This window comes from Anomaloglossus baeobatrachus, unplaced genomic scaffold, assembly GCF_048569485.1.
Source record: "Anomaloglossus baeobatrachus isolate aAnoBae1 unplaced genomic scaffold, aAnoBae1.hap1 Scaffold_5333, whole genome shotgun sequence".
Lineage (NCBI taxonomy): Eukaryota > Metazoa > Chordata > Amphibia > Anura > Aromobatidae > Anomaloglossus > Anomaloglossus baeobatrachus.
In genome coordinates this window covers 1-18458 of record NW_027444706.1, presented here as the reverse complement: position 1 = coordinate 18458, position 18458 = coordinate 1, and the positions used below count along the sequence as shown (strand labels likewise).

The following is an 18458-nucleotide window of genomic DNA, read 5'->3' as shown; positions in this document are numbered from 1 at the left end:
CCCAATTGAGCTCAGAAGCTCAATGTCTATCATGACCTCTCTTTTAGAATGTCCAAGAGCAAGCAAACTATTCCTCCAGGAGAGGGCGCCAACAGACTACTAAAGAGATCATCATTACTCAAAGAAAACCCCAAAAACCAATGCATGATAGGAATAAACAGGTAACTTTCTTTGGAGTGGAAGCGGAGAGATCGCACCAGATGCCAATTCTAGATGTTATCACACCTGTGGTCACTGCAGCAGCAGGTGAATCCACTTTGTCCAAAAGGGATCTATTCCATTCAATTGCAAATGATCTAGATAAGACAGAGAACTGCAGCACGGGGACATAGCCGAGTTGGTCAGGTTGAGTGGTGATGAGTTTGCTATTTGGATGAATAAAGAAAGTCAAAAGTGTGAAAGATAAAAAACAAAAGGAGGAAGTGTGAAAAGTGAATGGGCCAAATTGAGGTGCATATGAAGACGTATGCTTTCTTCCAATTCATTAAATCGGGCTAATATGAATCAGGTGAATTGAGTTCTGCTTTTGGAAACTGGGTTAAGAAGGGGTGCACCGTTCCTGGAGGTACTGCAATACCAGGTCAATGCGTGGAGTGGACAGAGCAAGCTCTTTTTCCATCTCCCTGTTCTAAAAATCCATTTAATATATGGTCCCCAGATAGGGGACGTATCAGATATTAAACTGATAAGAACAGATACTACACTTGATCTTAGCCAAAAGGCCGAGAAGCGATAACCAGAATTGGTTTGGGCCTCGAGTGGCACCCTGGCCTATGCCGGACACATCTTAGGGAGAGAGAGCGAGAGGGAGACAAACCCACGCCTACACAAGACATTTTGTCACCCAAGCCAACCCTTGAAAAGGCTGCTTTGCAGAGCCAAAACAAGAAGAATGGTGCGTTTTGCAGCCGCCGCCCACTGCAATGAATCTGAATAACTCCTCCTTTAGGGCGCAAGCAACTCCCCTCCCCCTTGCAGTCTTTCCAATTCACGATACAAAAAGACGGACAGGACAGGTTGCCTGACTTTCCGTCACTGCCACCCTTTGCCATCCTTACCCGTAGAAAGCCCTTTCATCATCCCCAAACCCTAATCTTTTCCCTTTCCTTCCCAGCCCCCAAACCCTGCCCTCTGTACCTTTCTCACCACCCGCTTCCCTTCTCCTGTCATCCCCCTACCACCCGGGAAAAAAAGAGATTGCCCCCTCCTTCCACTAGCCCACCCTCCCACCCAAAGAACAACTTCTTCTGCGCAGCTTGTTTTCTAGGCAGCAGCGCTATTGTGATGTCATCGGGGGGCATTGTGACAAGCCGCCAGTGTTCCGTCTCTTCATGTTGTGCACAGTTCAAACGGAAAATACATCAACAGGCAGACTACAGAAAAGCTTACTATCAAAGGTTAGAGGGGGGCTTTCTCAGAGGGCTTTTTACAGTTTTTCTATTCCCAATTAGCCGTTTAAGTGTACTTATTGAAAGTAGTAATTCTTTCATAGGCCGCCCTTTCTTAGTATTTGACGTTCCTTATATTGCGGTATGAGGCTTCGCAGTAGGTTGCAAACATTCATCACCCATGACTGTCCCCAATTGAGCTCAGAAGCTCAATGTCTATCATGACCTCTCTTTTAGAATGTCCAAGAGCAAGCAAACTATTCCTCCAGGAGAGGGCGCCAACAGACTACTAAAGAGATCATCATTACTCAAAGAAAACCCCAAAAACCAATGCATGATAGGAATAAACAGGTAACTTTCTTTGGAGTGGAAGCGGAGAGATCGCACCAGATGCCAATTCTAGATGTTATCACACCTGTGGTCACTGCAGCAGCAGGTGAATCCACTTTGTCCAAAAGGGATCTATTCCATTCAATTGCAAATGATCTAGATAAGACAGAGAACTGCAGCACGGGGACATAGCCGAGTTGGTCAGGTTGAGTGGTGATGAGTTTGCTATTTGGATGAATAAAGAAAGTCAAAAGTGTGAAAGATAAAAAACAAAAGGAGGAAGTGTGAAAAGTGAATGGGCCAAATTGAGGTGCATATGAAGACGTATGCTTTCTTCCAATTCATTAAATCGGGCTAATATGAATCAGGTGAATTGAGTTCTGCTTTTGGAAACTGGGTTAAGAAGGGGTGCACCGTTCCTGGAGGTACTGCAATACCAGGTCAATGCGTGGAGTGGACAGAGCAAGCTCTTTTTCCATCTCCCTGTTCTAAAAATCCATTTAATATATGGTCCCCAGATAGGGGACGTATCAGATATTAAACTGATAAGAACAGATACTACACTTGATCTTAGCCAAAAGGCCGAGAAGCGATAACCAGAATTGGTTTGGGCCTCGAGTGGCACCCTGGCCTATGCCGGACACATCTTAGGGAGAGAGAGCGAGAGGGAGACAAACCCACGCCTACACAAGACATTTTGTCACCCAAGCCAACCCTTGAAAAGGCTGCTTTGCAGAGCCAAAACAAGAAGAATGGTGCGTTTTGCAGCCGCCGCCCACTGCAATGAATCTGAATAACTCCTCCTTTAGGGCGCAAGCAACTCCCCTCCCCCTTGCAGTCTTTCCAATTCACGATACAAAAAGACGGACAGGACAGGTTGCCTGACTTTCCGTCACTGCCACCCTTTGCCATCCTTACCCGTAGAAAGCCCTTTCATCATCCCCAAACCCTAATCTTTTCCCTTTCCTTCCCAGCCCCCAAACCCTGCCCTCTGTACCTTTCTCACCACCCGCTTCCCTTCTCCTGTCATCCCCCTACCACCCGGGAAAAAAAGAGATTGCCCCCTCCTTCCACTAGCCCACCCTCCCACCCAAAGAACAACTTCTTCTGCGCAGCTTGTTTTCTAGGCAGCAGCGCTATTGTGATGTCATCGGGGGGCATTGTGACAAGCCGCCAGTGTTCCGTCTCTTCATGTTGTGCACAGTTCAAACGGAAAATACATCAACAGGCAGACTACAGAAAAGCTTACTATCAAAGGTTAGAGGGGGGCTTTCTCAGAGGGCTTTTTACAGTTTTTCTATTCCCAATTAGCCGTTTAAGTGTACTTATTGAAAGTAGTAATTCTTTCATAGGCCGCCCTTTCTTAGTATTTGACGTTCCTTATATTGCGGTATGAGGCTTCGCAGTAGGTTGCAAACATTCATCACCCATGACTGTCCCCAATTGAGCTCAGAAGCTCAATGTCTATCATGACCTCTCTTTTAGAATGTCCAAGAGCAAGCAAACTATTCCTCCAGGAGAGGGCGCCAACAGACTACTAAAGAGATCATCATTACTCAAAGAAAACCCCAAAAACCAATGCATGATAGGAATAAACAGGTAACTTTCTTTGGAGTGGAAGCGGAGAGATCGCACCAGATGCCAATTCTAGATGTTATCACACCTGTGGTCACTGCAGCAGCAGGTGAATCCACTTTGTCCAAAAGGGATCTATTCCATTCAATTGCAAATGATCTAGATAAGACAGAGAACTGCAGCACGGGGACATAGCCGAGTTGGTCAGGTTGAGTGGTGATGAGTTTGCTATTTGGATGAATAAAGAAAGTCAAAAGTGTGAAAGATAAAAAACAAAAGGAGGAAGTGTGAAAAGTGAATGGGCCAAATTGAGGTGCATATGAAGACGTATGCTTTCTTCCAATTCATTAAATCGGGCTAATATGAATCAGGTGAATTGAGTTCTGCTTTTGGAAACTGGGTTAAGAAGGGGTGCACCGTTCCTGGAGGTACTGCAATACCAGGTCAATGCGTGGAGTGGACAGAGCAAGCTCTTTTTCCATCTCCCTGTTCTAAAAATCCATTTAATATATGGTCCCCAGATAGGGGACGTATCAGATATTAAACTGATAAGAACAGATACTACACTTGATCTTAGCCAAAAGGCCGAGAAGCGATAACCAGAATTGGTTTGGGCCTCGAGTGGCACCCTGGCCTATGCCGGACACATCTTAGGGAGAGAGAGCGAGAGGGAGACAAACCCACGCCTACACAAGACATTTTGTCACCCAAGCCAACCCTTGAAAAGGCTGCTTTGCAGAGCCAAAACAAGAAGAATGGTGCGTTTTGCAGCCGCCGCCCACTGCAATGAATCTGAATAACTCCTCCTTTAGGGCGCAAGCAACTCCCCTCCCCCTTGCAGTCTTTCCAATTCACGATACAAAAAGACGGACAGGACAGGTTGCCTGACTTTCCGTCACTGCCACCCTTTGCCATCCTTACCCGTAGAAAGCCCTTTCATCATCCCCAAACCCTAATCTTTTCCCTTTCCTTCCCAGCCCCCAAACCCTGCCCTCTGTACCTTTCTCACCACCCGCTTCCCTTCTCCTGTCATCCCCCTACCACCCGGGAAAAAAAGAGATTGCCCCCTCCTTCCACTAGCCCACCCTCCCACCCAAAGAACAACTTCTTCTGCGCAGCTTGTTTTCTAGGCAGCAGCGCTATTGTGATGTCATCGGGGGGCATTGTGACAAGCCGCCAGTGTTCCGTCTCTTCATGTTGTGCACAGTTCAAACGGAAAATACATCAACAGGCAGACTACAGAAAAGCTTACTATCAAAGGTTAGAGGGGGGCTTTCTCAGAGGGCTTTTTACAGTTTTTCTATTCCCAATTAGCCGTTTAAGTGTACTTATTGAAAGTAGTAATTCTTTCATAGGCCGCCCTTTCTTAGTATTTGACGTTCCTTATATTGCGGTATGAGGCTTCGCAGTAGGTTGCAAACATTCATCACCCATGACTGTCCCCAATTGAGCTCAGAAGCTCAATGTCTATCATGACCTCTCTTTTAGAATGTCCAAGAGCAAGCAAACTATTCCTCCAGGAGAGGGCGCCAACAGACTACTAAAGAGATCATCATTACTCAAAGAAAACCCCAAAAACCAATGCATGATAGGAATAAACAGGTAACTTTCTTTGGAGTGGAAGCGGAGAGATCGCACCAGATGCCAATTCTAGATGTTATCACACCTGTGGTCACTGCAGCAGCAGGTGAATCCACTTTGTCCAAAAGGGATCTATTCCATTCAATTGCAAATGATCTAGATAAGACAGAGAACTGCAGCACGGGGACATAGCCGAGTTGGTCAGGTTGAGTGGTGATGAGTTTGCTATTTGGATGAATAAAGAAAGTCAAAAGTGTGAAAGATAAAAAACAAAAGGAGGAAGTGTGAAAAGTGAATGGGCCAAATTGAGGTGCATATGAAGACGTATGCTTTCTTCCAATTCATTAAATCGGGCTAATATGAATCAGGTGAATTGAGTTCTGCTTTTGGAAACTGGGTTAAGAAGGGGTGCACCGTTCCTGGAGGTACTGCAATACCAGGTCAATGCGTGGAGTGGACAGAGCAAGCTCTTTTTCCATCTCCCTGTTCTAAAAATCCATTTAATATATGGTCCCCAGATAGGGGACGTATCAGATATTAAACTGATAAGAACAGATACTACACTTGATCTTAGCCAAAAGGCCGAGAAGCGATAACCAGAATTGGTTTGGGCCTCGAGTGGCACCCTGGCCTATGCCGGACACATCTTAGGGAGAGAGAGCGAGAGGGAGACAAACCCACGCCTACACAAGACATTTTGTCACCCAAGCCAACCCTTGAAAAGGCTGCTTTGCAGAGCCAAAACAAGAAGAATGGTGCGTTTTGCAGCCGCCGCCCACTGCAATGAATCTGAATAACTCCTCCTTTAGGGCGCAAGCAACTCCCCTCCCCCTTGCAGTCTTTCCAATTCACGATACAAAAAGACGGACAGGACAGGTTGCCTGACTTTCCGTCACTGCCACCCTTTGCCATCCTTACCCGTAGAAAGCCCTTTCATCATCCCCAAACCCTAATCTTTTCCCTTTCCTTCCCAGCCCCCAAACCCTGCCCTCTGTACCTTTCTCACCACCCGCTTCCCTTCTCCTGTCATCCCCCTACCACCCGGGAAAAAAAGAGATTGCCCCCTCCTTCCACTAGCCCACCCTCCCACCCAAAGAACAACTTCTTCTGCGCAGCTTGTTTTCTAGGCAGCAGCGCTATTGTGATGTCATCGGGGGGCATTGTGACAAGCCGCCAGTGTTCCGTCTCTTCATGTTGTGCACAGTTCAAACGGAAAATACATCAACAGGCAGACTACAGAAAAGCTTACTATCAAAGGTTAGAGGGGGGCTTTCTCAGAGGGCTTTTTACAGTTTTTCTATTCCCAATTAGCCGTTTAAGTGTACTTATTGAAAGTAGTAATTCTTTCATAGGCCGCCCTTTCTTAGTATTTGACGTTCCTTATATTGCGGTATGAGGCTTCGCAGTAGGTTGCAAACATTCATCACCCATGACTGTCCCCAATTGAGCTCAGAAGCTCAATGTCTATCATGACCTCTCTTTTAGAATGTCCAAGAGCAAGCAAACTATTCCTCCAGGAGAGGGCGCCAACAGACTACTAAAGAGATCATCATTACTCAAAGAAAACCCCAAAAACCAATGCATGATAGGAATAAACAGGTAACTTTCTTTGGAGTGGAAGCGGAGAGATCGCACCAGATGCCAATTCTAGATGTTATCACACCTGTGGTCACTGCAGCAGCAGGTGAATCCACTTTGTCCAAAAGGGATCTATTCCATTCAATTGCAAATGATCTAGATAAGACAGAGAACTGCAGCACGGGGACATAGCCGAGTTGGTCAGGTTGAGTGGTGATGAGTTTGCTATTTGGATGAATAAAGAAAGTCAAAAGTGTGAAAGATAAAAAACAAAAGGAGGAAGTGTGAAAAGTGAATGGGCCAAATTGAGGTGCATATGAAGACGTATGCTTTCTTCCAATTCATTAAATCGGGCTAATATGAATCAGGTGAATTGAGTTCTGCTTTTGGAAACTGGGTTAAGAAGGGGTGCACCGTTCCTGGAGGTACTGCAATACCAGGTCAATGCGTGGAGTGGACAGAGCAAGCTCTTTTTCCATCTCCCTGTTCTAAAAATCCATTTAATATATGGTCCCCAGATAGGGGACGTATCAGATATTAAACTGATAAGAACAGATACTACACTTGATCTTAGCCAAAAGGCCGAGAAGCGATAACCAGAATTGGTTTGGGCCTCGAGTGGCACCCTGGCCTATGCCGGACACATCTTAGGGAGAGAGAGCGAGAGGGAGACAAACCCACGCCTACACAAGACATTTTGTCACCCAAGCCAACCCTTGAAAAGGCTGCTTTGCAGAGCCAAAACAAGAAGAATGGTGCGTTTTGCAGCCGCCGCCCACTGCAATGAATCTGAATAACTCCTCCTTTAGGGCGCAAGCAACTCCCCTCCCCCTTGCAGTCTTTCCAATTCACGATACAAAAAGACGGACAGGACAGGTTGCCTGACTTTCCGTCACTGCCACCCTTTGCCATCCTTACCCGTAGAAAGCCCTTTCATCATCCCCAAACCCTAATCTTTTCCCTTTCCTTCCCAGCCCCCAAACCCTGCCCTCTGTACCTTTCTCACCACCCGCTTCCCTTCTCCTGTCATCCCCCTACCACCCGGGAAAAAAAGAGATTGCCCCCTCCTTCCACTAGCCCACCCTCCCACCCAAAGAACAACTTCTTCTGCGCAGCTTGTTTTCTAGGCAGCAGCGCTATTGTGATGTCATCGGGGGGCATTGTGACAAGCCGCCAGTGTTCCGTCTCTTCATGTTGTGCACAGTTCAAACGGAAAATACATCAACAGGCAGACTACAGAAAAGCTTACTATCAAAGGTTAGAGGGGGGCTTTCTCAGAGGGCTTTTTACAGTTTTTCTATTCCCAATTAGCCGTTTAAGTGTACTTATTGAAAGTAGTAATTCTTTCATAGGCCGCCCTTTCTTAGTATTTGACGTTCCTTATATTGCGGTATGAGGCTTCGCAGTAGGTTGCAAACATTCATCACCCATGACTGTCCCCAATTGAGCTCAGAAGCTCAATGTCTATCATGACCTCTCTTTTAGAATGTCCAAGAGCAAGCAAACTATTCCTCCAGGAGAGGGCGCCAACAGACTACTAAAGAGATCATCATTACTCAAAGAAAACCCCAAAAACCAATGCATGATAGGAATAAACAGGTAACTTTCTTTGGAGTGGAAGCGGAGAGATCGCACCAGATGCCAATTCTAGATGTTATCACACCTGTGGTCACTGCAGCAGCAGGTGAATCCACTTTGTCCAAAAGGGATCTATTCCATTCAATTGCAAATGATCTAGATAAGACAGAGAACTGCAGCACGGGGACATAGCCGAGTTGGTCAGGTTGAGTGGTGATGAGTTTGCTATTTGGATGAATAAAGAAAGTCAAAAGTGTGAAAGATAAAAAACAAAAGGAGGAAGTGTGAAAAGTGAATGGGCCAAATTGAGGTGCATATGAAGACGTATGCTTTCTTCCAATTCATTAAATCGGGCTAATATGAATCAGGTGAATTGAGTTCTGCTTTTGGAAACTGGGTTAAGAAGGGGTGCACCGTTCCTGGAGGTACTGCAATACCAGGTCAATGCGTGGAGTGGACAGAGCAAGCTCTTTTTCCATCTCCCTGTTCTAAAAATCCATTTAATATATGGTCCCCAGATAGGGGACGTATCAGATATTAAACTGATAAGAACAGATACTACACTTGATCTTAGCCAAAAGGCCGAGAAGCGATAACCAGAATTGGTTTGGGCCTCGAGTGGCACCCTGGCCTATGCCGGACACATCTTAGGGAGAGAGAGCGAGAGGGAGACAAACCCACGCCTACACAAGACATTTTGTCACCCAAGCCAACCCTTGAAAAGGCTGCTTTGCAGAGCCAAAACAAGAAGAATGGTGCGTTTTGCAGCCGCCGCCCACTGCAATGAATCTGAATAACTCCTCCTTTAGGGCGCAAGCAACTCCCCTCCCCCTTGCAGTCTTTCCAATTCACGATACAAAAAGACGGACAGGACAGGTTGCCTGACTTTCCGTCACTGCCACCCTTTGCCATCCTTACCCGTAGAAAGCCCTTTCATCATCCCCAAACCCTAATCTTTTCCCTTTCCTTCCCAGCCCCCAAACCCTGCCCTCTGTACCTTTCTCACCACCCGCTTCCCTTCTCCTGTCATCCCCCTACCACCCGGGAAAAAAAGAGATTGCCCCCTCCTTCCACTAGCCCACCCTCCCACCCAAAGAACAACTTCTTCTGCGCAGCTTGTTTTCTAGGCAGCAGCGCTATTGTGATGTCATCGGGGGGCATTGTGACAAGCCGCCAGTGTTCCGTCTCTTCATGTTGTGCACAGTTCAAACGGAAAATACATCAACAGGCAGACTACAGAAAAGCTTACTATCAAAGGTTAGAGGGGGGCTTTCTCAGAGGGCTTTTTACAGTTTTTCTATTCCCAATTAGCCGTTTAAGTGTACTTATTGAAAGTAGTAATTCTTTCATAGGCCGCCCTTTCTTAGTATTTGACGTTCCTTATATTGCGGTATGAGGCTTCGCAGTAGGTTGCAAACATTCATCACCCATGACTGTCCCCAATTGAGCTCAGAAGCTCAATGTCTATCATGACCTCTCTTTTAGAATGTCCAAGAGCAAGCAAACTATTCCTCCAGGAGAGGGCGCCAACAGACTACTAAAGAGATCATCATTACTCAAAGAAAACCCCAAAAACCAATGCATGATAGGAATAAACAGGTAACTTTCTTTGGAGTGGAAGCGGAGAGATCGCACCAGATGCCAATTCTAGATGTTATCACACCTGTGGTCACTGCAGCAGCAGGTGAATCCACTTTGTCCAAAAGGGATCTATTCCATTCAATTGCAAATGATCTAGATAAGACAGAGAACTGCAGCACGGGGACATAGCCGAGTTGGTCAGGTTGAGTGGTGATGAGTTTGCTATTTGGATGAATAAAGAAAGTCAAAAGTGTGAAAGATAAAAAACAAAAGGAGGAAGTGTGAAAAGTGAATGGGCCAAATTGAGGTGCATATGAAGACGTATGCTTTCTTCCAATTCATTAAATCGGGCTAATATGAATCAGGTGAATTGAGTTCTGCTTTTGGAAACTGGGTTAAGAAGGGGTGCACCGTTCCTGGAGGTACTGCAATACCAGGTCAATGCGTGGAGTGGACAGAGCAAGCTCTTTTTCCATCTCCCTGTTCTAAAAATCCATTTAATATATGGTCCCCAGATAGGGGACGTATCAGATATTAAACTGATAAGAACAGATACTACACTTGATCTTAGCCAAAAGGCCGAGAAGCGATAACCAGAATTGGTTTGGGCCTCGAGTGGCACCCTGGCCTATGCCGGACACATCTTAGGGAGAGAGAGCGAGAGGGAGACAAACCCACGCCTACACAAGACATTTTGTCACCCAAGCCAACCCTTGAAAAGGCTGCTTTGCAGAGCCAAAACAAGAAGAATGGTGCGTTTTGCAGCCGCCGCCCACTGCAATGAATCTGAATAACTCCTCCTTTAGGGCGCAAGCAACTCCCCTCCCCCTTGCAGTCTTTCCAATTCACGATACAAAAAGACGGACAGGACAGGTTGCCTGACTTTCCGTCACTGCCACCCTTTGCCATCCTTACCCGTAGAAAGCCCTTTCATCATCCCCAAACCCTAATCTTTTCCCTTTCCTTCCCAGCCCCCAAACCCTGCCCTCTGTACCTTTCTCACCACCGCGCTTCCCTTCTCCTGTCATCCCCCTACCACCCGGGAAAAAAAGAGATTGCCCCCTCCTTCCACTAGCCCACCCTCCCACCCAAAGAACAACTTCTTCTGCGCAGCTTGTTTTCTAGGCAGCAGCGCTATTGTGATGTCATCGGGGGGCATTGTGACAAGCCGCCAGTGTTCCGTCTCTTCATGTTGTGCACAGTTCAAACGGAAAATACATCAACAGGCAGACTACAGAAAAGCTTACTATCAAAGGTTAGAGGGGGGCTTTCTCAGAGGGCTTTTTACAGTTTTTCTATTCCCAATTAGCCGTTTAAGTGTACTTATTGAAAGTAGTAATTCTTTCATAGGCCGCCCTTTCTTAGTATTTGACGTTCCTTATATTGCGGTATGAGGCTTCGCAGTAGGTTGCAAACATTCATCACCCATGACTGTCCCCAATTGAGCTCAGAAGCTCAATGTCTATCATGACCTCTCTTTTAGAATGTCCAAGAGCAAGCAAACTATTCCTCCAGGAGAGGGCGCCAACAGACTACTAAAGAGATCATCATTACTCAAAGAAAACCCCAAAAACCAATGCATGATAGGAATAAACAGGTAACTTTCTTTGGAGTGGAAGCGGAGAGATCGCACCAGATGCCAATTCTAGATGTTATCACACCTGTGGTCACTGCAGCAGCAGGTGAATCCACTTTGTCCAAAAGGGATCTATTCCATTCAATTGCAAATGATCTAGATAAGACAGAGAACTGCAGCACGGGGACATAGCCGAGTTGGTCAGGTTGAGTGGTGATGAGTTTGCTATTTGGATGAATAAAGAAAGTCAAAAGTGTGAAAGATAAAAAACAAAAGGAGGAAGTGTGAAAAGTGAATGGGCCAAATTGAGGTGCATATGAAGACGTATGCTTTCTTCCAATTCATTAAATCGGGCTAATATGAATCAGGTGAATTGAGTTCTGCTTTTGGAAACTGGGTTAAGAAGGGGTGCACCGTTCCTGGAGGTACTGCAATACCAGGTCAATGCGTGGAGTGGACAGAGCAAGCTCTTTTTCCATCTCCCTGTTCTAAAAATCCATTTAATATATGGTCCCCAGATAGGGGACGTATCAGATATTAAACTGATAAGAACAGATACTACACTTGATCTTAGCCAAAAGGCCGAGAAGCGATAACCAGAATTGGTTTGGGCCTCGAGTGGCACCCTGGCCTATGCCGGACACATCTTAGGGAGAGAGAGCGAGAGGGAGACAAACCCACGCCTACACAAGACATTTTGTCACCCAAGCCAACCCTTGAAAAGGCTGCTTTGCAGAGCCAAAACAAGAAGAATGGTGCGTTTTGCAGCCGCCGCCCACTGCAATGAATCTGAATAACTCCTCCTTTAGGGCGCAAGCAACTCCCCTCCCCCTTGCAGTCTTTCCAATTCACGATACAAAAAGACGGACAGGACAGGTTGCCTGACTTTCCGTCACTGCCACCCTTTGCCATCCTTACCCGTAGAAAGCCCTTTCATCATCCCCAAACCCTAATCTTTTCCCTTTCCTTCCCAGCCCCCAAACCCTGCCCTCTGTACCTTTCTCACCACCCGCTTCCCTTCTCCTGTCATCCCCCTACCACCCGGGAAAAAAAGAGATTGCCCCCTCCTTCCACTAGCCCACCCTCCCACCCAAAGAACAACTTCTTCTGCGCAGCTTGTTTTCTAGGCAGCAGCGCTATTGTGATGTCATCGGGGGGCATTGTGACAAGCCGCCAGTGTTCCGTCTCTTCATGTTGTGCACAGTTCAAACGGAAAATACATCAACAGGCAGACTACAGAAAAGCTTACTATCAAAGGTTAGAGGGGGGCTTTCTCAGAGGGCTTTTTACAGTTTTTCTATTCCCAATTAGCCGTTTAAGTGTACTTATTGAAAGTAGTAATTCTTTCATAGGCCGCCCTTTCTTAGTATTTGACGTTCCTTATATTGCGGTATGAGGCTTCGCAGTAGGTTGCAAACATTCATCACCCATGACTGTCCCCAATTGAGCTCAGAAGCTCAATGTCTATCATGACCTCTCTTTTAGAATGTCCAAGAGCAAGCAAACTATTCCTCCAGGAGAGGGCGCCAACAGACTACTAAAGAGATCATCATTACTCAAAGAAAACCCCAAAAACCAATGCATGATAGGAATAAACAGGTAACTTTCTTTGGAGTGGAAGCGGAGAGATCGCACCAGATGCCAATTCTAGATGTTATCACACCTGTGGTCACTGCAGCAGCAGGTGAATCCACTTTGTCCAAAAGGGATCTATTCCATTCAATTGCAAATGATCTAGATAAGACAGAGAACTGCAGCACGGGGACATAGCCGAGTTGGTCAGGTTGAGTGGTGATGAGTTTGCTATTTGGATGAATAAAGAAAGTCAAAAGTGTGAAAGATAAAAAACAAAAGGAGGAAGTGTGAAAAGTGAATGGGCCAAATTGAGGTGCATATGAAGACGTATGCTTTCTTCCAATTCATTAAATCGGGCTAATATGAATCAGGTGAATTGAGTTCTGCTTTTGGAAACTGGGTTAAGAAGGGGTGCACCGTTCCTGGAGGTACTGCAATACCAGGTCAATGCGTGGAGTGGACAGAGCAAGCTCTTTTTCCATCTCCCTGTTCTAAAAATCCATTTAATATATGGTCCCCAGATAGGGGACGTATCAGATATTAAACTGATAAGAACAGATACTACACTTGATCTTAGCCAAAAGGCCGAGAAGCGATAACCAGAATTGGTTTGGGCCTCGAGTGGCACCCTGGCCTATGCCGGACACATCTTAGGGAGAGAGAGCGAGAGGGAGACAAACCCACGCCTACACAAGACATTTTGTCACCCAAGCCAACCCTTGAAAAGGCTGCTTTGCAGAGCCAAAACAAGAAGAATGGTGCGTTTTGCAGCCGCCGCCCACTGCAATGAATCTGAATAACTCCTCCTTTAGGGCGCAAGCAACTCCCCTCCCCCTTGCAGTCTTTCCAATTCACGATACAAAAAGACGGACAGGACAGGTTGCCTGACTTTCCGTCACTGCCACCCTTTGCCATCCTTACCCGTAGAAAGCCCTTTCATCATCCCCAAACCCTAATCTTTTCCCTTTCCTTCCCAGCCCCCAAACCCTGCCCTCTGTACCTTTCTCACCACCCGCTTCCCTTCTCCTGTCATCCCCCTACCACCCGGGAAAAAAAGAGATTGCCCCCTCCTTCCACTAGCCCACCCTCCCACCCAAAGAACAACTTCTTCTGCGCAGCTTGTTTTCTAGGCAGCAGCGCTATTGTGATGTCATCGGGGGGCATTGTGACAAGCCGCCAGTGTTCCGTCTCTTCATGTTGTGCACAGTTCAAACGGAAAATACATCAACAGGCAGACTACAGAAAAGCTTACTATCAAAGGTTAGAGGGGGGCTTTCTCAGAGGGCTTTTTACAGTTTTTCTATTCCCAATTAGCCATTTAAGTGTACTTATTGAAAGTAGTAATTCTTTCATAGGCCGCCCTTTCTTAGTATTTGACGTTCCTTATATTGCGGTATGAGGCTTCGCAGTAGGTTGCAAACATTCATCACCCATGACTGTCCCCAATTGAGCTCAGAAGCTCAATGTCTATCATGACCTCTCTTTTAGAATGTCCAAGAGCAAGCAAACTATTCCTCCAGGAGAGGGCGCCAACAGACTACTAAAGAGATCATCATTACTCAAAGAAAACCCCAAAAACCAATGCATGATAGGAATAAACAGGTAACTTTCTTTGGAGTGGAAGCGGAGAGATCGCACCAGATGCCAATTCTAGATGTTATCACACCTGTGGTCACTGCAGCAGCAGGTGAATCCACTTTGTCCAAAAGGGATCTATTCCATTCAATTGCAAATGATCTAGATAAGACAGAGAACTGCAGCACGGGGACATAGCCGAGTTGGTCAGGTTGAGTGGTGATGAGTTTGCTATTTGGATGAATAAAGAAAGTCAAAAGTGTGAAAGATAAAAAACAAAAGGAGGAAGTGTGAAAAGTGAATGGGCCAAATTGAGGTGCATATGAAGACGTATGCTTTCTTCCAATTCATTAAATCGGGCTAATATGAATCAGGTGAATTGAGTTCTGCTTTTGGAAACTGGGTTAAGAAGGGGTGCACCGTTCCTGGAGGTACTGCAATACCAGGTCAATGCGTGGAGTGGACAGAGCAAGCTCTTTTTCCATCTCCCTGTTCTAAAAATCCATTTAATATATGGTCCCCAGATAGGGGACGTATCAGATATTAAACTGATAAGAACAGATACTACACTTGATCTTAGCCAAAAGGCCGAGAAGCGATAACCAGAATTGGTTTGGGCCTCGAGTGGCACCTTGGCCTATGCCGGACACATCTTAGGGAGAGAGAGCGAGAGGGAGACAAACCCACGCCTACACAAGACATTTTGTCACCCAAGCCAACCCTTGAAAAGGCTGCTTTGCAGAGCCAAAACAAGAAGAATGGTGCGTTTTGCAGCCGCCGCCCACTGCAATGAATCTGAATAACTCCTCCTTTAGGGCGCAAGCAACTCCCCTCCCCCTTGCAGTCTTTCCAATTCACGATACAAAAAGACGGACAGGACAGGTTGCCTGACTTTCCGTCACTGCCACCCTTTGCCATCCTTACCCGTAGAAAGCCCTTTCATCATCCCCAAACCCTAATCTTTTCCCTTTCCTTCCCAGCCCCCAAACCCTGCCCTCTGTACCTTTCTCACCACCCGCTTCCCTTCTCCTGTCATCCCCCTACCACCCGGGAAAAAAAGAGATTGCCCCCTCCTTCCACTAGCCCACCCTCCCACCCAAAGAACAACTTCTTCTGCGCAGCTTGTTTTCTAGGCAGCAGCGCTATTGTGATGTCATCGGGGGGCATTGTGACAAGCCGCCAGTGTTCCGTCTCTTCATGTTGTGCACAGTTCAAACGGAAAATACATCAACAGGCAGACTACAGAAAAGCTTACTATCAAAGGTTAGAGGGGGGCTTTCTCAGAGGGCTTTTTACAGTTTTTCTATTCCCAATTAGCCGTTTAAGTGTACTTATTGAAAGTAGTAATTCTTTCATAGGCCGCCCTTTCTTAGTATTTGACGTTCCTTATATTGCGGTATGAGGCTTCGCAGTAGGTTGCAAACATTCATCACCCATGACTGTCCCCAATTGAGCTCAGAAGCTCAATGTCTATCATGACCTCTCTTTTAGAATGTCCAAGAGCAAGCAAACTATTCCTCCAGGAGAGGGCGCCAACAGACTACTAAAGAGATCATCATTACTCAAAGAAAACCCCAAAAACCAATGCATGATAGGAATAAACAGGTAACTTTCTTTGGAGTGGAAGCGGAGAGATCGCACCAGATGCCAATTCTAGATGTTATCACACCTGTGGTCACTGCAGCAGCAGGTGAATCCACTTTGTCCAAAAGGGATCTATTCCATTCAATTGCAAATGATCTAGATAAGACAGAGAACTGCAGCACGGGGACATAGCCGAGTTGGTCAGGTTGAGTGGTGATGAGTTTGCTATTTGGATGAATAAAGAAAGTCAAAAGTGTGAAAGATAAAAAACAAAAGGAGGAAGTGTGAAAAGTGAATGGGCCAAATTGAGGTGCATATGAAGACGTATGCTTTCTTCCAATTCATTAAATCGGGCTAATATGAATCAGGTGAATTGAGTTCTGCTTTTGGAAACTGGGTTAAGAAGGGGTGCACCGTTCCTGGAGGTACTGCAATACCAGGTCAATGCGTGGAGTGGACAGAGCAAGCTCTTTTTCCATCTCCCTGTTCTAAAAATCCATTTAATATATGGTCCCCAGATAGGGGACGTATCAGATATTAAACTGATAAGAACAGATACTACACTTGATCTTAGCCAAAAGGCCGAGAAGCGATAACCAGAATTGGTTTGGGCCTCGAGTGGCACCCTGGCCTATGCCGGACACATCTTAGGGAGAGAGAGCGAGAGGGAGACAAACCCACGCCTACACAAGACATTTTGTCACCCAAGCCAACCCTTGAAAAGGCTGCTTTGCAGAGCCAAAACAAGAAGAATGGTGCGTTTTGCAGCCGCCGCCCACTGCAATGAATCTGAATAACTCCTCCTTTAGGGCGCAAGCAACTCCCCTCCCCCTTGCAGTCTTTCCAATTCACGATACAAAAAGACGGACAGGACAGGTTGCCTGACTTTCCGTCACTGCCACCCTTTGCCATCCTTACCCGTAGAAAGCCCTTTCATCATCCCCAAACCCTAATCTTTTCCCTTTCCTTCCCAGCCCCCAAACCCTGCCCTCTGTACCTTTCTCACCACCCGCTTCCCTTCTCCTGTCATCCCCCTACCACCCGGGAAAAAAAGAGATTGCCCCCTCCTTCCACTAGCCCACCCTCCCACCCAAAGAACAACTTCTTCTGCGCAGCTTGTTTTCTAGGCAGCAGCGCTATTGTGATGTCATCGGGGGGCATTGTGACAAGCCGCCAGTGTTCCGTCTCTTCATGTTGTGCACAGTTCAAACGGAAAATACATCAACAGGCAGACTACAGAAAAGCTTACTATCAAAGGTTAGAGGGGGGCTTTCTCAGAGGGCTTTTTACAGTTTTTCTATTCCCAATTAGCCGTTTAAGTGTACTTATTGAAAGTAGTAATTCTTTCATAGGCCGCCCTTTCTTAGTATTTGACGTTCCTTATATTGCGGTATGAGGCTTCGCAGTAGGTTGCAAACATTCATCACCCATGACTGTCCCCAATTGAGCTCAGAAGCTCAATGTCTATCATGACCTCTCTTTTAGAATGTCCAAGAGCAAGCAAACTATTCCTCCAGGAGAGGGCGCCAACAGACTACTAAAGAGATCATCATTACTCAAAGAAAACCCCAAAAACCAATGCATGATAGGAATAAACAGGTAACTTTCTTTGGAGTGGAAGCGGAGAGATCGCACCAGATGCCAATTCTAGATGTTATCACACCTGTGGTCACTGCAGCAGCAGGTGAATCCACTTTGTCCAAAAGGGATCTATTCCATTCAATTGCAAATGATCTAGATAAGACAGAGAACTGCAGCACGGGGACATAGCCGAGTTGGTCAGGTTGAGTGGTGATGAGTTTGCTATTTGGATGAATAAAGAAAGTCAAAAGTGTGAAAGATAAAAAACAAAAGGAGGAAGTGTGAAAAGTGAATGGGCCAAATTGAGGTGCATATGAAGACGTATGCTTTCTTCCAATTCATTAAATCGGGCTAATATGAATCAGGTGAATTGAGTTCTGCTTTTGGAAACTGGGTTAAGAAGGGGTGCACCATTCCTGGAGGTACTGCAATACCAGGTCAATGCGTGGAGTGGACAGAGCAAGCTCTTTTTCCATCTCCCTGTTCTAAAAATCCATTTAATATATGGTCCCCAGATAGGGGACGTATCAGATATTAAACTGATAAGAACAGATACTACACTTGATCTTAGCCAAAAGGCCGAGAAGCGATAACCAGAATTGGTTTGGGCCTCGAGTGGCACCCTGGCCTATGCCGGACACATCTTAGGGAGAGAGAGCGAGAGGGAGACAAACCCACGCCTACACAAGACATTTTGTCACCCAAGCCAACCCTTGAAAAGGCTGCTTTGCAGAGCCAAAACAAGAAGAATGGTGCGTTTTGCAGCCGCCGCCCACTGCAATGAATCTGAATAACTCCTCCTTTAGGGCGCAAGCAACTCCCCTCCCCCTTGCAGTCTTTCCAATTCACGATACAAAAAGACGGACAGGACAGGTTGCCTGACTTTCCGTCACTGCCACCCTTTGCCATCCTTACCCGTAGAAAGCCCTTTCATCATCCCCAAACCCTAATCTTTT

General features: G+C 46.3%; 12 non-coding genes across 12 annotated transcripts; all 12 read right to left on the bottom strand.

Annotated features, from left to right (window-relative positions):
* Positions 1 to 543: 543 nt before the first annotated feature.
* On the bottom strand, positions 544 to 734 carry LOC142283186 (U2 spliceosomal RNA). The gene has a single exon (XR_012744908.1). It is a non-coding gene; the product is annotated as a U2 spliceosomal RNA (small nuclear RNA).
* A 1387-nt stretch (positions 735 to 2121) lies between these two features.
* Positions 2122 to 2312, bottom strand: LOC142283185 (U2 spliceosomal RNA). Its single transcript, XR_012744907.1, has one exon. It is a non-coding gene; the product is annotated as a U2 spliceosomal RNA (small nuclear RNA).
* A 1387-nt stretch (positions 2313 to 3699) lies between these two features.
* Positions 3700 to 3890, bottom strand: LOC142283184 (U2 spliceosomal RNA). The gene has a single exon (XR_012744906.1). It is a non-coding gene; the product is annotated as a U2 spliceosomal RNA (small nuclear RNA).
* Positions 3891 to 5277: 1387 nt separating this feature from the next.
* LOC142283183 (U2 spliceosomal RNA) lies at positions 5278 to 5468 on the bottom strand. The gene has a single exon (XR_012744905.1). It is a non-coding gene; the product is annotated as a U2 spliceosomal RNA (small nuclear RNA).
* Positions 5469 to 6855: 1387 nt separating this feature from the next.
* Positions 6856 to 7046, bottom strand: LOC142283182 (U2 spliceosomal RNA). Its single transcript, XR_012744904.1, has one exon. It is a non-coding gene; the product is annotated as a U2 spliceosomal RNA (small nuclear RNA).
* Positions 7047 to 8433: 1387 nt separating this feature from the next.
* LOC142283181 (U2 spliceosomal RNA) lies at positions 8434 to 8624 on the bottom strand. Its single transcript, XR_012744903.1, has one exon. It is a non-coding gene; the product is annotated as a U2 spliceosomal RNA (small nuclear RNA).
* Positions 8625 to 10011: 1387 nt separating this feature from the next.
* On the bottom strand, positions 10012 to 10202 carry LOC142283191 (U2 spliceosomal RNA). The gene has a single exon (XR_012744913.1). It is a non-coding gene; the product is annotated as a U2 spliceosomal RNA (small nuclear RNA).
* Positions 10203 to 11590: 1388 nt separating this feature from the next.
* On the bottom strand, positions 11591 to 11781 carry LOC142283190 (U2 spliceosomal RNA). The gene has a single exon (XR_012744912.1). It is a non-coding gene; the product is annotated as a U2 spliceosomal RNA (small nuclear RNA).
* A 1387-nt stretch (positions 11782 to 13168) lies between these two features.
* On the bottom strand, positions 13169 to 13359 carry LOC142283189 (U2 spliceosomal RNA). The gene has a single exon (XR_012744911.1). It is a non-coding gene; the product is annotated as a U2 spliceosomal RNA (small nuclear RNA).
* A 1387-nt stretch (positions 13360 to 14746) lies between these two features.
* Positions 14747 to 14937, bottom strand: LOC142283188 (U2 spliceosomal RNA). The gene has a single exon (XR_012744910.1). It is a non-coding gene; the product is annotated as a U2 spliceosomal RNA (small nuclear RNA).
* A 1387-nt stretch (positions 14938 to 16324) lies between these two features.
* On the bottom strand, positions 16325 to 16515 carry LOC142283180 (U2 spliceosomal RNA). Its single transcript, XR_012744902.1, has one exon. It is a non-coding gene; the product is annotated as a U2 spliceosomal RNA (small nuclear RNA).
* A 1387-nt stretch (positions 16516 to 17902) lies between these two features.
* On the bottom strand, positions 17903 to 18093 carry LOC142283187 (U2 spliceosomal RNA). Its single transcript, XR_012744909.1, has one exon. It is a non-coding gene; the product is annotated as a U2 spliceosomal RNA (small nuclear RNA).
* Positions 18094 to 18458: the final 365 nt, after the last annotated feature.